This window comes from Aulostomus chinensis, chromosome 4, assembly GCF_037954235.1.
Source record: "Aulostomus chinensis isolate RoL2024-O1b breed Wild chromosome 4, RoL_Achi_v1.0, whole genome shotgun sequence".
Lineage (NCBI taxonomy): Eukaryota > Metazoa > Chordata > Actinopteri > Syngnathiformes > Aulostomidae > Aulostomus > Aulostomus chinensis.
Window position 1 is genome coordinate 28,344,172 of NC_141323.1, and position 15,398 is coordinate 28,359,569.

General features: G+C 43.0%; 2 non-coding genes across 2 annotated transcripts; both read left to right on the forward strand.

Moving 5' to 3' along the window:
• The first annotated feature begins 2,160 nt into the window (after nt 1–2,160).
• On the forward strand, nt 2,161–2,233 carry trnaf-gaa (transfer RNA phenylalanine (anticodon GAA)). Its single transcript has one exon. It is a non-coding gene; the product is annotated as a tRNA-Phe (tRNA).
• A 243-nt stretch (nt 2,234–2,476) lies between these two features.
• Nucleotides 2,477–2,549, forward strand: trnak-uuu (transfer RNA lysine (anticodon UUU)). Its single transcript has one exon. It is a non-coding gene; the product is annotated as a tRNA-Lys (tRNA).
• The last annotated feature ends 12,849 nt before the right edge of the window (nt 2,550–15,398 follow it).

A 15,398-nucleotide genomic window follows, 5' to 3' on the forward strand; every position in this document is an offset into this window, starting at 1 on the left:
CCTGTCGTTCCTCCCAGCTGACAATGAGGCTTCACAGCTGCATTTGAAGCTGTCCTTTATTAGTCACAACTGTCTTGAGCTCAGGAGCCAAACTCACCAAAAACACTTCATCTTGGTCATGTGGTCTGTTTGTCAGGAGATTCCAAATCCAAAATTGTTGACACACAAGAGAAGAAAACACGTCAAAGTTTGTTCATTTTTATGAATCAAACTGAAAATGAACAGAAGAGTGACAATGAAAATGGATTCAAAAATAATAAATAACAATAAATAATGAATAAATACTCAGAATTTACTGGCATTTGACTGCATTTTGTGGTTAATACGTAGATAAAAGAGTAACATATATATTCTATACATGTGAGAAACGTACATGGCTTTGGACAAAAGCATTTGCTCAATGAAACTGTAGGATATTAGAATTCTATAAATATAGAATATAATTGTATAAATGCTCTCTATCACCACCCCAACGTCTGTGCCAGGGTCTCTGGCCAGTTGTCAATGGCTCCTATCACCTGCCCAGGATGGATCAAGCTTGCTTGTCTTTGTAATTCTGCACTTATTAGAGACCTGGAAACAAAGGAATGCTGAAAAAGAGAAAATAGGACCTCACACAAATGGGCTTGTGACAGAAATTAAGATAATTTTGTGAATATCCATCCTCTACAAATGTGTGTCAATGTGGTTGTGGCTGAGTGGTGAAGGCGATGGACTAGAAATCCATTAGGGTCTCCCTGCTCAGGTTGGAGTCCTGCCAACAATGTTAAGCTGTTGATGTTCTATGTCAGGGTGAATGTCATACCTGTGCCTGATTCAGTGTGGTGGCTCATACCTGAATTTATCCAAACCAGCTAACTTCTTAACGCCAATCTACACAGTTTCAATCATCCAAACTGCAGTAAGAAATTTTCAATTCTCTCATCCACCAACAATCCTCATCAATAAAATCTGGAAGATGGAACCGCAGAAAGTCTGCGGGAGAACGTAGACGAGTGCTACCACTGACCCGTCATGGGTAAGACCGGTAACGCGGCCACCCCACTTCCCAAAAGAAGCCGACCGTCCAGCGCACCCTGATCACCCAATAAGGACCTCGGGGACATCCTGGACTCAATTGAAAGGGAAACTAACAAGTTTCCATGCTGGACTCTCTCGTGGAAATCCTCCACAAAGAGCCTCCATGAGTCTCTGGGACTCAGCCAGCAAAAGGTGGCTTCACTGGCCGCTAAAAATCAAGCCCTTAAAGCCTCCAGCCTCCCATCACTGTTTCCTCCCTCTCAAATATGTATCCTTAAATATACATTTGAGTCTTTAGATGCTGTAACGTCCAAAGATCATATTCTTATTGACCCTCCCCCTTCTTTGTTCCACCATGGAAAGAGGAGAACTTTATTCTAGTTTAGTGGATGAACATAGAGGGACTACACCTGGATCTCTGTGTTTAACAAATAATTGTGTTAAACATCAGGAGTCATGAGTTTGCTCAAAACTAATGACTTGGAGTGAGTTCAATGAGTTTATAGCCTACAATTCTCCATCAGCAAGCACATCCTGCAAAAGCAATGATGACAATTTTCCTTTTAAAAAGCAGGAACGTTGCGCAGATCCAGGATCAGTGGGAACGGCTGTTTGCTTTAAACGGTTGGGGGGAAAGAGTTGATTTATTGTCGAGTCAATGTTATTTATATTGTGCCAAATCACAACAAAAGTTATCTCAAGACACTTGACAGGTAAAGCAGGTCTAGAACCACACTCCTTCAATGAATTCACGTATGTGAAGATGTTCAACTGATGTGACAAATTCTCATGACAATGAGTCCAGAGAACCTGTCAGCGTTGACATTCCCCTGGTGTCAGTGAAGTCATGTCAACGAACCTGGGGCCTGTAGTTGGTGTCCATCCTTGATATCCTCCAAACAGGTCATCAAACTTGGCCCTCGTCAGCTTGAAGGACAGCTGGAAACGGCCTTCGTCCAGGCACAGTTTTTGGAGAAAGCGAGTTAAGAAGTTTAGAGTTCCAAGAAGCTTCTTCAGTTCATTCAGTTTCGTCCTGTAGAACTGTTCAATGTGTCGTGACTTCAGAAGCTCAAATCCTCTCTAAGTTCGAGTGAGAGTGGAAGAGATTATAAAATGAGAGAAGCAGGGCCCTCACTCAGAGCTGAAATAGCTCAGTTGGGAGAGCGTTAGACTGAAGATCTAAAGGTCCCTGGTCCGATCCCAGGTTTCAGCAGAGGAACAGCATTAACTTTACTTTCCAGTGGAGGAACTGCAGACATGAAGGAAACTAACATCTTGTCCTGTGCATTCTTATGACATTCAAGACATTTTTGGAGCCTCTTGTTGGATTTTGCCACAGAGAATCAGAGCCAATCAAAAGCCTGGTGGACTTTAACATGGAGGATTGAACAAGTCAAGAAAGCAGCAATTTGACCTTCACAGGTGTTTCTTTTCCTGTCTAAATGCTGTAGAAAGAGCCTGAGTAGCTCAGATGGTAGAGCATCAGACTTTTAATCTGAGGGTCCAGGGTTCAATTCCCTGTTCAGGCGCTGTGGATGTTCCAGTGTTTGACACCATGGTACTGGATGAAGTTTAGTGTTGAACAAACTGTTATCATCAGAAGTAGAAGTGTTCCTGTTTTTCCACTGTGAGACAGTGAGTAGAAAAGTGACCAATAATAATTTCATGTGGCATGCAATTAACAAAACACCTACATTAATGGTTGCAGGGGGGCTGGAGCCTATACCGGCATCTACAGGTGAGAGGCAGGGTTCACCCTGGACAGGTTGCCAGTCCATCACAGGGCCAACAATACAGAGATGAAAAACCATTCACAAACACATTCATACCTACGCGCAATTTAGAGTGTCCGATCAGCCTCTTCTTTGGACGGTGGGAAGAAGCCTGAGTACCTGGAGAGAACCCACGAATGCATGGGGAGAACATGCAGACTCTACACAGAAAGATTCTGCACCCGAGCCTGGACTCAAACCCAGAACCTTCTTGCTGCGAGGCAACAGTGCTAACCACTGCATCATCATGCCGCCGTGGTCTTATATACTTTTCTCAATTGTGTTTCTGTCATGTCCTCCTGAGATCAAAGACAGAATTCTAGTTACTGTCAAAACCCTGATGACATTATCAGGAATTCTGACTTTGATCTGGAGACTCTTGCTTTAATCTGAATTTGAGCTGACTAATGTCTTAGTTTCGGCCACCTAATTTCTCCTGATGGACTGGTGACCTGTCCAGGGTGAACCCTGCCTCTTGCCCAATGTCACCTGGGATCGCCCCCCCCCCCGTGACCCTTAAGGATAAGAACAGAAAGTGGATGGAGGGATGGACTTAACACTGAAATCAGCTCATATGATCCACATTCTAATTCTTCCTTTCCCTCTTTAGGAGTCAATGAGAATAGTAGTGTATATAATAATGTACATACAACCTTGTAGTATCTTTCCAAAGCTTTTAGTATTTCATCTTGTTTCTACTTGTAGTTTTAGTGTCTGGATCTTTTCTTTTTATATCCTGCTGACTGCTCTTTGCTTTTGGAGCTTCCTTCAACAACTACCAAGCCTCCTGGGTACTGTAGGAAACATGGTCAAGTTCTTCTTACTTTTGCAGTCACGTCCTGCTCACATTGGTCTGTCTTCATTTTGACTCCTCCCATTGCCACAATGACCAGCCTTTATACACTTGGTGACTGGGGTCCTGGTTGCTGCAGGCCTCAACACCAGCCTGTGGTTGTGAGCAGGGCAGAACAGAACTGACAGTATCTCACATGCAGGACCTGGGTCAGCGCCTGGTGCCAGCTGGGGCACCGCTTTAACCTCGACGCCCTAGAAGATCTTCTCCAGGAACTCGCCTTTTTGGTTCCATCAAGGCCTGTGAGGATGGTAAAGAGTGATCCACCACCAGGCAGCACAGTCAGCAGCAGCCATTTTGTTCCACTAGACTCAAAATATGACAGTGAAAGCCTGGTGAGTGCTTGCTAACAAACACTTCCTGTTTTTATTGCTATTCTTCCATGAATGTGCTCATGTTGGCTTGTCCCCAACCACAGTTTCAAAGCCATGATGACATCTTTCATAAACAATCAGACTTATTTTTTTACTATTTGGACAAATAAGGTTTCAACTGACACGGCTGGCCAACGTCCTGGAGTTAATTCAGCCTGTAGAACCAGGTGCTGGTGTAGCTGAGTAGATAACCAATTAAAAAAAAGAAATTGTTTCACATTATATTATTTTGGTGAACCTTCTCAAAACCTGTCTTGCAAGAGTAACTCTTTCAATGTGCCTTTATCCTGTCATGTGATAGATTTTTGGTTATAGATTATTTCGTTCCGCATCACTTGTCACTGGCAGTGTTGCATATACTGGGAGGAGCCTGTGGCTCTGGTTACACTGTGCCCATGTTGTTGGTTTGAAGGCAGCTCAGCGTTACTGCACATTGTTGTTTTGGAGAGTTCAAGATGAGGAGAACTCCTCAAGTTCAGGACATTTTCTTCCCACGAGTGATAAAAGCAGCCAACCCCTCCAGCACAGAGAGGCTGTGAGAGACCTGCCACACCTCTCCAGTGACCTAGAATATGATGGCAGTGGTGGGATTTGAACCCACACCTCCTCAGAGACTAGAGCCTTAATCCAGCGCCTTAGATCACTCAGCCACACTACCTCACTGAGCTGTTCAGTGAGTTGGTCTGTGAAAGGCATGTTGAAGCGGAAGTAACAATGCTATAAAACTTATTCTGAAGGGGGACCCCTTTCCCTCCCACTGTCACAGGAAGTGACGACAGCGCTGCCAGAAGCAGCCAGGAAAGAAATGGTAAAAGGACTCAATTTGTACAGCTCCTTTCTACCTCAGCAGGCCACGCTAGCAAACCCCCTTTTGTTTGGTTTGGTTGTTGTTTAGTGACTGTGGATGAACACACAGGAGAAGTTGTGCATGAATTTGTGTTCCCTGTTCACTTGAATATATGCAGGAGTATGAGGTGGAAATAATACTGTTTATTTTTGTTCTTATTTCAGAACTGTTGACACAACAGTGTCAGATTAAAGCATCTTCACCTTCCAGATGCTGGTCTCCTTCTGGTGTCCTGACTGACACCCATCTTGTGTTCTGGATCCACCTGAACGAAGCAGCTCCAGATCCCTGAACTCCCTTACAGGTAAAGAAAATGGATGGCTGGATGGAAGTCCCCCAACTGTGGCTGTTCTGAAACTCTTCTCCTCAATCACTCCTGAGTTGACACTCTGAGATGGGAAACTCTGAGTATCTGGTTCCAGAACAGCTGATCTGAGTTGCTTCAATCAACTGTGAGTACGTTCACCTTGAGTTGCACACGTGCACAACCATGACAAAATGCCATCGTCAATGGAGCCCCGACACCACGAGTCACCATGACAACCACAAACAAAATAACAAGTTATCTCACACGAATTCATTGAAACAAGACCTTCCTATATTTATGGATCCATCACAAATATGAGCCTTCCCAGTCTGTCAGGTGGTAGAATTCAGTCAGCACCAATAACAGGAGAGTCAGAGTTTAGAAACCAAAGACAGACATTAAAGTCTCTCTGATAAAACAAAAATATAGTGTAATATACTGGAAAAGAATATTGCAATATGTTAAATATGATATTTCCATGGAGGGGCAGTTTTACATTTTTATTCTTGGATGCATTATATTTTAGAATCAGAAAGGCAGTTACAATGACATCATCAAGACAAAACCTGGTGCTGACAAAGGTGAGGTGAACAATTTTAACAATCAATCCCAAATTTAGGCCTGAAATTGGAAAATAATATTAGCTAGCTAGCAACGTTAGCTAGTTAATGTTAGCAAGCTGTCAATATTTAGCACCATCAAATAGTTCAAACAAGGTCAACAGCTGTTATAATGATGGTCACATGATTTCACCTTCCTCCCGTGTGACCTGTTTGGAGGTTTTAAATGCATCAAAGAAGCACATGAATTTGTTCATTGCTTTTTGACTTTGTCAGGAATCTCCAGTTCAAAAAAATAAAGCAAAACAAATTTTGTCACTAAATTATAAAAGAGTAAGTGTGAAATAATTTATGTTTGTGAGAAGATTAAAAAAATCTACTACTATCCTCTACTAATGTGCACGGGAGTGTAGTTGTTGTGGCAGAGTGGTTAAGGTGATGGACTAGAAATCCATTGGGGTCTCCCCGCGCAGGTTGGAGTCCTGCTAACAACGTTAAACTGCTGTTCCAGAGTGTGTGTGTGTGTGTGTGTGTGTGTGTGTGTTTACATGCAGACTTTCCCTTGTGACAGATGATTTGGTTTGGAATCCATCTTAGTCCGGACGTTTTGAGAAAATTCTATCATGTAGTTGGAGTTATTTTGATTTACAACAATGGAAAAAAAATCATCTCCCCTCCAAAAACCCTCCTCTTTAACTTTGTACCCAAGTTGTCTCCTCATCAGGCACCACAGGATCCGGCAGGTTCAGTTCAAACAAGTCATTAGAGATTTAAAAAACATTTTGTCCATTTGACATCAGGACTGCTCCCAGATCGTCTCAATGAGCTCATCCTTGCACCAGAGTACCGCCTAAGTTCATCAAGGACAGCAAACATGAGCAGGTCTAGATTCACCTCCATCTTTGGAGGTTGTTGAATTTCCTCCTGAAGACCGTCAGGCTGTTTCCTTACTTTGCTGTGACACAACAGCAGACAGCAACAAGGACTGCTGCAGTGCACTTGGTAAAATCACCATCTGTAGACTGGACCAATATGCTGATGTGATCCTTTGATTAGTTTAGAATCAGTCAGGGATCAAAGACTGAAGCAGGAGATCAATGCACAGAATTCAGAGAACAATGCACAGAATTCAGAGTTCAAAGACAGAATTCAGAGATCAAAGACTCCTGGAGCGTTGCCTTCTCTTGTCTTTGGTCCTGGATGTTTCTGAATGTTTTACACATTTCTTTTGAAGAAAAAACTTGCATGACATTTCAAGGAGTTTTTCCTGCCAATACAGGACAACACCCACTCACAAACCAGTGCTGGACAAGTTCCTTCAAAGCTGTAATGCCTTATTTCTTACTAGTTACTGTCATTTTAAAATAATTGGTTCCATTACGATTGTGTCTGCTAGCGCTTGGTGACTGTACAGGAGGTCTGTGGACCGCAGGGCCACAACAAGCCCATTTCTTCAACTCTCCATTTAGTACAGAGGTCCCCAAGTATGGACCAGTGAGATAAATGTGATTGTGGAGAAGTCCTTTTGTTCTTCAACTGGTCCAACTTGATGGTGAGTCTCCCTTTATCAAGGATTACTGAATGCTTGTGTTATTCATGGCATTGTTAACACTTTATAAACCTTTCATTCAGAGCTGTAAAGAACCTTTAACCTCATATCCCAGACATCAAAGTGGGCCACTAACTGGTGAGATGAAGCTATGCTATGCTGCTACATTCTGAAGAGGTAAAGTAGCAGGTTCTAAGAGTGATGGCTAACCTGGATGTGTTCATCTCCTACTTTAATATCAGCGTCCCAACTTGGAGCTCTGACCACCTCCAGCTTTTTGTTCCTGTTTCTGCTTCAGTCAACAGGGAACTCAAACCTGCAATAGAATCATCAACAACAATGGAATAGAAAACAGAGGAAGACAAAATATCATAAACTTACAAAGCTGAGAAATGTTAATGAAGAATAAATGCACACATTATGATTGAGGCCAGAATGTAAAACTCCACACCAAATGTATTTTGACATGTAGGGATAATGAACTTGAATGTGTTGAAATAGCAGATAAATGAATCCACTATCACACAACAAGATGATGACCCACTACCACAAGATGGCGTCACAGATCCTGATGCTCTGTGCAGGAAACACCGAGCAAAACATGACTAAAAAGCTCCTGCTGTTCCCTCCATGAAAAACTGTGGCACTGATGAGAAGAAGGATCCCAGCGTCCTCTGAGGAACCATCGCCGCACCATTCGGTAGAAGGATGATAGGGTCGGCACCAGGAGAAACCCTTGTGTCTCCGATGCAGGAAAGGTGGAGCACTGAAGAGGCCACATTGTGGCGTCCTGAAGAGGACATTTGGTGGAGCCTGAGACAGCAAACATCATGCCGCCCTTCATCAGAAGAACCACAGCACTTCAGTCACGTGACTGAAGTCATCCATTCATGTCAGTGATGTCACTTGGCAGGACTGTCATTGCCGTCTCATTCTAGAAAAGAATCCAGACTCCACATGTGGCTCCCATGATAACTGATGGACCTCTGGTTGGAGGCTGGACGATGATGTTTGGTCTGGGGGGGTTAAGATTGTGGGGGCTGTTTCAGTTCTAGTGCTGAAGGCTTTCACCATGACAGTCAGACTCTCATCTGTCCTTCATGTTCCCTCAAATGTGCAGTGTGGACCTCACACTCTGAAATTTAGCCTGAAAACTCTTCATGAAAAGCAGGCGACTCAGAGTCTCTGTGTCTCAATCGGTCAGCGCGCTCGGCTGTTAACAGAGAGGCTGGTGGTTCGAGCCCACCCAGGGACGATGAACAGGCTCTATTGGTTCTTAGGACTCTGTTGATCAGCTGCTGAGTTGCTACTTGATGTCCACATTGGTCTGTTTCATCCTGAGTAGTTTGATCATAGCAGAGTCGTTGCATCATTGATCTGAATGTGGACGGACAGATTGACCCTCCACAGCAGACGCATGTGACAGATCTCTTGATGAGACACTTTGTGGTAAAGCCAGATTCTGCCAGTCCCACTGACATATTTCAATCACACATGTTCAGAGATGTTTTGTTTTCCTGAATACATTTATTATTTTCTGATCACCTTGTGGATTTTTCATCATTCTCCTCATTACCATACTTTAGGTTGCAGTATGTACACCTTAGTTAGTCTTGGGTTTCAGAAATCATACAGCATACAAATAATAGCAGGTTGAAACATATTTATTTAAAAGAATTTAACATGGTTACACACACACACACACACACACACACACACACAGAGCCTGTCTTTGGTATAAAATGGTCTGTCACGTTCTCTCACATTGCACAACAACAAAACAAACAAAGACGGCCATGTCCAGTGTGGTCCTGGATATGACGACTGGACTGCAGGGTCCCAGTATCACTGTGACAATTCTTTTACCAGCTATGACCTTGGACAAGAACTTCTCAGGAGGAAACTTATCATGGTGGCACAGTGAAGAAAACTGGACCTGAGCTGCCTGCTGAAATCTTGCAGGTGAAGGACAGAGCTCCACCTCTTTGACAGACACCACCACTGTTGGCTCATGTTGTCAAAAAATGAAGTGTGTCAGTTTTTGACACGCACGCATCGAAACACACACACATACATACACATGCATGTTCTTACACACAGAGACTTTTCCTCTGTTTTTGTTTTGTTCTGGTTTTGAACCAGTAGTTGGTTTCTGTTGGTTTGATTTGCTTGACTGGTTGTTTTTTGTTTGACCTTGCAAATCCATATTTTGGGTTCTGGCTTGTTCTGCTTTTCATTTTGTGTTTGTATTAAAGTTCTGTTGCTGAAAAAGAGACTTTTTTTCCTTTTTCTTGAAGTAAATATATGAGGGTCGAAACTGACCCATAACACCATGGATGTTACAATAGTTAATAATATTAAAATGAAGAATAAATCAAACCAATCCATGTCAGAGATGTGTTCTAACACCCCTCAGTAATGGTCAGCAAACACAACAACCTTTTGTTTATTTCTATGATTTTCTTGAGGTTCATTTGATCATTTTTTAACTGAAATCGAGGGTTTACTGACTAAAAAAAGGTCCAGAGGCCCACAACAAAATATTCAAATCAATATTTCCATGGATAAGGAAGCCTAACAAGGTAACCAAGAGATGGGAAACAACTTGGATGATAGAAAATAGTTTTTAGTTTATTTGACAGCTGATTGAAGACGTGGGTCAAAACTGACCTGTTAACATCAGAGATGGGAACAGAAAGCTAACACAAGAGGAAGGTTGAAGCTATGAAAAAGGAGTTTGATAAAAATCTTGAACTAATAGTAGAAATATCCTTTTGTATGTTTACCTTTGTTGACAGAAGTCACTTTAGCTTGGCAGTGAAAAGAATCTCTGCTAGCTTGACAAATAAGTGCACAAACTGGGTTCAAGCTGGACTTTGGACACTGGTATCTGCAACAACTCCCATCAACTCCTAATCTAGCATCTCTGCTGGGTCAAACTATTTTACAGAACATTTGACAGACCTGTGGAGCAGTGAGGACAGACATGAGTTGATCCACATGATCCACTGAAGCGCCATTTTCCCCTGCCACTGAGGTCACCAACATGAACTGGAGTTGGGAATCTTGAACTGAACCTGGTATCACAGCGACACCTACTGCTGCTAAATGGAACAGCAACATTGAACCCAAGTACAGGATTGGAGGGAGACTGATGGTCGCTGTTTGGGTTTTTGAAGAACAAGGAGGGCTTTGGTTCAAGCTGGATTCTCAGAGACTATTTCCCCAACCTCTACATTGGCATCTACACTGTCATCCAGTCAGGTGACTGAAGTCATCCAGTCATGTGACTGAAGTCATCCATTCATGTCAGTGATGTCACTTGGCAGGACTGTCATTGCCATCACATTCTAGAAAAGAACCCAGACTCCACATTTCCTCCTATCTATTATTGTGTCCCACCCTCCTGGTCCTTACTCTGAATTCTCAGAGTTTATATCCAGTTCAGTTCTCAAAAATGATTCAGTCATGAGTATTGATTAATTTCCTTTTCTCCACTGATTATACGTCAAGGTTTGTGTGGGGGGGTGGAGCCTATCCCAGCAGCCTTTGGACAAGAGGCGGGGTTCACCCTGGACGTGTCACCAGTCCATCACAGGGCCAACACACAGAGACAGACAACCATTCACACTCACAGACACACCTACAGTCAATTTAGAGTATCAATCAGCCTCGTCCCCTCTTGATGTCTTTGGACTGTGGGAGGAAGCTGGAGTACCAGAGAGAACCCACACAGACACAGGGAGAACATGCAGACTCTGAAACATCCCATGCCCGAGCCGGTACTCTAACCCAGATCCTTCTTGCTGTGAGGCCACAGTGCTGACCACTGCACCATTGTGTCCCCTGAAAATGCCACCAGATCGTTTGGATTTTCTATAAAATCAACTACACATGAACATGAAGCGGTCTTCACAGGGCTGGTGGTGCAATGGATAGCATGACTGACTACTGTCAGAAGATTCTAGGTTCAACTCCTGGCTCGCTCACTTAAAATTTTATACTGAGAAGCTTTCACACCTGAAGTTTGAACCACTGCTAAAAGTCCCTGAAATCCTCCAAGGTTTCCTCCTTGTCTGCTGTAAACATGAACACATGCATGGCTCCTGCTACCTCTCACATGTTAAGCTGGCACTTGACAGTGACAGCAGGAGAACAAAAAATCCCAGTGTGTCATCAACATTTCCTGGAAACTAAATGATAGAAGCTGTTGAATTTCTGTATCAGAACAAGGAGAAAGGAGCCCCAATGAAAGAGTGATGATTCTTGATTTTGATTTTGTTCTTCACTCCTACACAAGAGAGGGAAAGTGTCGGCTGGCTGGGAGCAACTGCCTGCTTCAGAATGGGACGAGCCTCAGGACTTTCCAGTGAGAGCTGCAAAGCTTTCACTTTATCAATGGAATCACTGGGAAAAGAAACTCATCCTGTCAGATGAAGGCCAAAGAGTTTTGCTTCACTGTGTTGAGGGAGGGTTTGTTCAGATGATTCTAGAAGAAGAAATCAAAACATCATCATTTAACATTCAGAAGAAGTGAATGCAGAGTTTCATTGATGGTTTCAGGAATCAGCCTCTGGGTTCGTGGTGCTCCAATCTTCAGACAACTGAAAGTGATGAAACCACCTGTGTTGAGTTGTCTTCCATCATGGAAAACTGAAAGGAAAAACTCACACAATTAAACATTCATTGGTTAACAGTTAGCTAAGCTACCAGTGGTCAAACCTGCAGCTGAGGGAACAAACAAGAGCAGGCTAACATTTGTATTTTAATTTTATGTATGCAAAGAATCAGAAAGACAGTTACAATGACATCATCAATACAAAACCTTGTGTTCACAAAGATGAAGTGAACAATTTCCACAATCAATCCCAAATTTAAGGCCTGAAGTTAGAAAATAATATTAGCTAGCTAGCTAACGTTAGCTAGTTAATGTTAGCAAGCTGGCAATATTTAGCACCATCAAATAGTTCAAACAAGGTCAACAGCTGTTATAATGATGGTCACATGATTTAAAAGATTAAAAACAACTCTCTGTATCAATGTGAGATAGAGTTCCATAAATGAATAGAACATTACTCACTGACTGAAAATTGAAAAACCAGACTTTGGTCCAGAGCTTGGTTCTAACGTTACTTGACAGCACTTTTTAGGACCTGAGCCAGAAGGAACTTCTGGCAAAGACTCCATTATTTTTCCCACTTTTTTTTCTTCTTGCAATCAACACTGCCCAGAGTTGATCTGCAGGAAATAAGACTCACACATTTGATGAAGTTTGGTCAGACGGTGCAGACACACTTAACACCCAGAGAGGTGAGCAGGTTTTGGACCAAGTTGAAGCTTGTGAAGTATTTGAGACAGAAAATGACAGAAAGCTGTGGCTGTGTTCTGGTTCTGCGTGTTTTAGATTTATTCCCCTCCCAGTAATGTCTTATTTCCAGCTCTGCTCTCCCTCAACTACTGTTTAGTGTCATGTTTATTTTGCTGACTACTTCATTGACATGTGGTCAAAATGTCTTGTGTTTCCTGAAATTAACTGAGTGCTGCTCAGTAAAGTAGACATGACTTGAGATTCTATTCCTGCTGGGTCCATTTCAACATTCTTATCCTTCCTAGCATTGGAGATAAAGTATCAGTCAGGGCTGTACTTGATTAGTACTGCATATAGTACACATCAGTCACTGCCATTACACAGTGGAATGGAAGTTGAAATACTGTTTACCAGCAAGCTGAAAACGTGTAAAAGTAGTCTGTGTTAAATGAATCCACCAACCTTCTGGGAAATATGCTTCTTTTCCATCATCCCCAGAACCACACAAGGAGACAGAGACTCTCCTCTAGGGAGCTGAGACCCACGCTAGTTAGCTTAGCACATTGAATAGTAGCGGTTGGGAAGTGTTAGCAAGTGTTAATAGTTTCTCCAGAAACATTTGTTCGTCCTATCATTTGCTCACGTGAAGGTCCCACTTCAAACTCAGTGTCAGAACGAACCTGACAGGAAACGATCTCGTTGCAAGAGGCCCCAGACTTGAACTGGACAGTTTGAACAAACAGGAAACAAAGAGAGAGGAAACTGCATGAGGTTCAACACGTTGGTGAAATCAAACCAAGAATGTTGTAATTACATGTTCTGTGTGTCCATGAGGGAGCTGAGACCAGCAGAGACCAGCAGACCATGAGTTAGCTTAGCATAATGAATGGTAGTGAGTGGGAAGTGTTAGCATCAACTGTCTCAGGATCATGATGTTGGTTTGTCCTGCAGTCCTCCTCCTCCTCCTCTCTTACAAAGTCGGCCATGATCAGTAGCAGCAGTCGCTCTCCTGCTCCAACAAACATTTGGTTTTGGTGGCCAAATCACTGCTCCCAGTCAGGAAAGTAGTCCCAGCTATGTGTCTGATTCTAAAATTAGAATGTCTGTTAAAAGTGATCCACAAGCCCAGATATATGAATGCAGGTGTAGCAGCTCCAGACTGAGGGGTATCTGGACGCTACATGTGATACCCAGGATGAAGACTAAGGATCAATGAAGAGAGAAACGATGGATGAACGTCTTCTCAAGGGCGTTTGATTTCTGACGCTTCGTTGGGCCTGTGGGAAAAATCTCTCAGCCTAACCCACGTAAGCGTCAGAGCTCCACCTACTGGTCAGGTGGAATAAATTCAAAAAATAGGGGGTGTCTGTTTTATGTGAAAACACATTAAAAAACAACATTTTCTGTCTGTTTATATTAAAACTTTTATTTTCTTTATTTTTCTGTTCCTTCCACAGGCAACGACTGTTTGGGACTTTTATGCTAACACTTCCCACCTCCTACCATTCATTGTGCTAAGCTAACTAGCATGACTCTCAGCTCCTAGAGAAGGGTCTCCATCTTCTAGTCTGGCTCTGGGGATTATGGACAATCAGAGACTTCTCCTAAAAGTTAGCGTGTTCCTTGAACATGCAGCCTTCCATCAAGAACCTTCAACCATCAACATGTCTGTGGTGGTCAGTGGTGATGTCATTGATCAAATGTGATGATTCTAAATGTTTTTCAGTGCCTTTAAGTGATTTCATCATCAGAGCTTTCATCCACCATCTGATCCTGGGGTCATGTGCTGTCTTCTTCTACCGCTACTTCAAGGTAACACGACGTAGCTTCATGGTCCTTGGCTATGAGCAGTTGTTTCAGCAGCAACTGGAGGTCTGAGCTGTCATGTCTTCCAGGCCAAAATGGAGTGGCAGGCAGGACACCAGGAGAACATTGAACTCAACGCTGGTGATGCTACAGAGGAAGGCTTGGTTGATGAAGAGGCTGGAGTTCACCACCAAGACACCACGGACGTGTAACTGCAGCGCCGCCACAACTGAGCTCCAGGCTTCTTCTGTTTTCACCGTGATGATGTTTAAAGCAACAGGACGTCTCCTCATTGCAGTCTTGTGGTTTTTCTCATGTTTTCATGATCGTCCATCTCTGTTCTCAAGGTCAAGTCTCAGTTCTGGCCTGTTTTATCAGATAGATCAAAGGTTATTGAAGGTCCCTGAAATGAAAACTCCATGTTCTCAGTTCTGATCCTGCATCTCTGTGGTCATGGCTCATTTATCTCTCCATACATGACAAACCAAAAACATCCCTTTTCCAGTGTTTTTACATCAAACTCCCTGTTTTTCTTTTTTTCTCTTCCTGTTAAAACAATTCAAACATTTGAGGACTCATCCTTCCCTCAGTGGTGTCGACTCATTTTCCATCCAATGGAAACGTCTCCTCAGGATGCCCCTCCCCCATCCACCACGTAATGCACTGTGGCCCCAAAATACTTTTTTCCCATAAACATCCAAGAAGAAGTGGCTGTAAAACATTGGATTCATTGTTTTAGTCTCTACAGCCCAAACTGACTCGTTCCACTGACAGAATAAAACTGATGGAAAGTCTGAAGGGACCATGATTCCATTTTGTACCCACTTTTGTTAGCAGCAAGCTAACCACAAGTAGCCAGAGCAGGTCAAGTGAACATGTTCTGCTGTGCAGGGGTGCGTTCACTGCTTCTGGCTCATGTAGAGGTCACATCCTGTCACATGACCCATGAGGACAGAGGTTCTGTTCATCATCAGAACTGTTGAGGAGCCGTCTGAGCACATT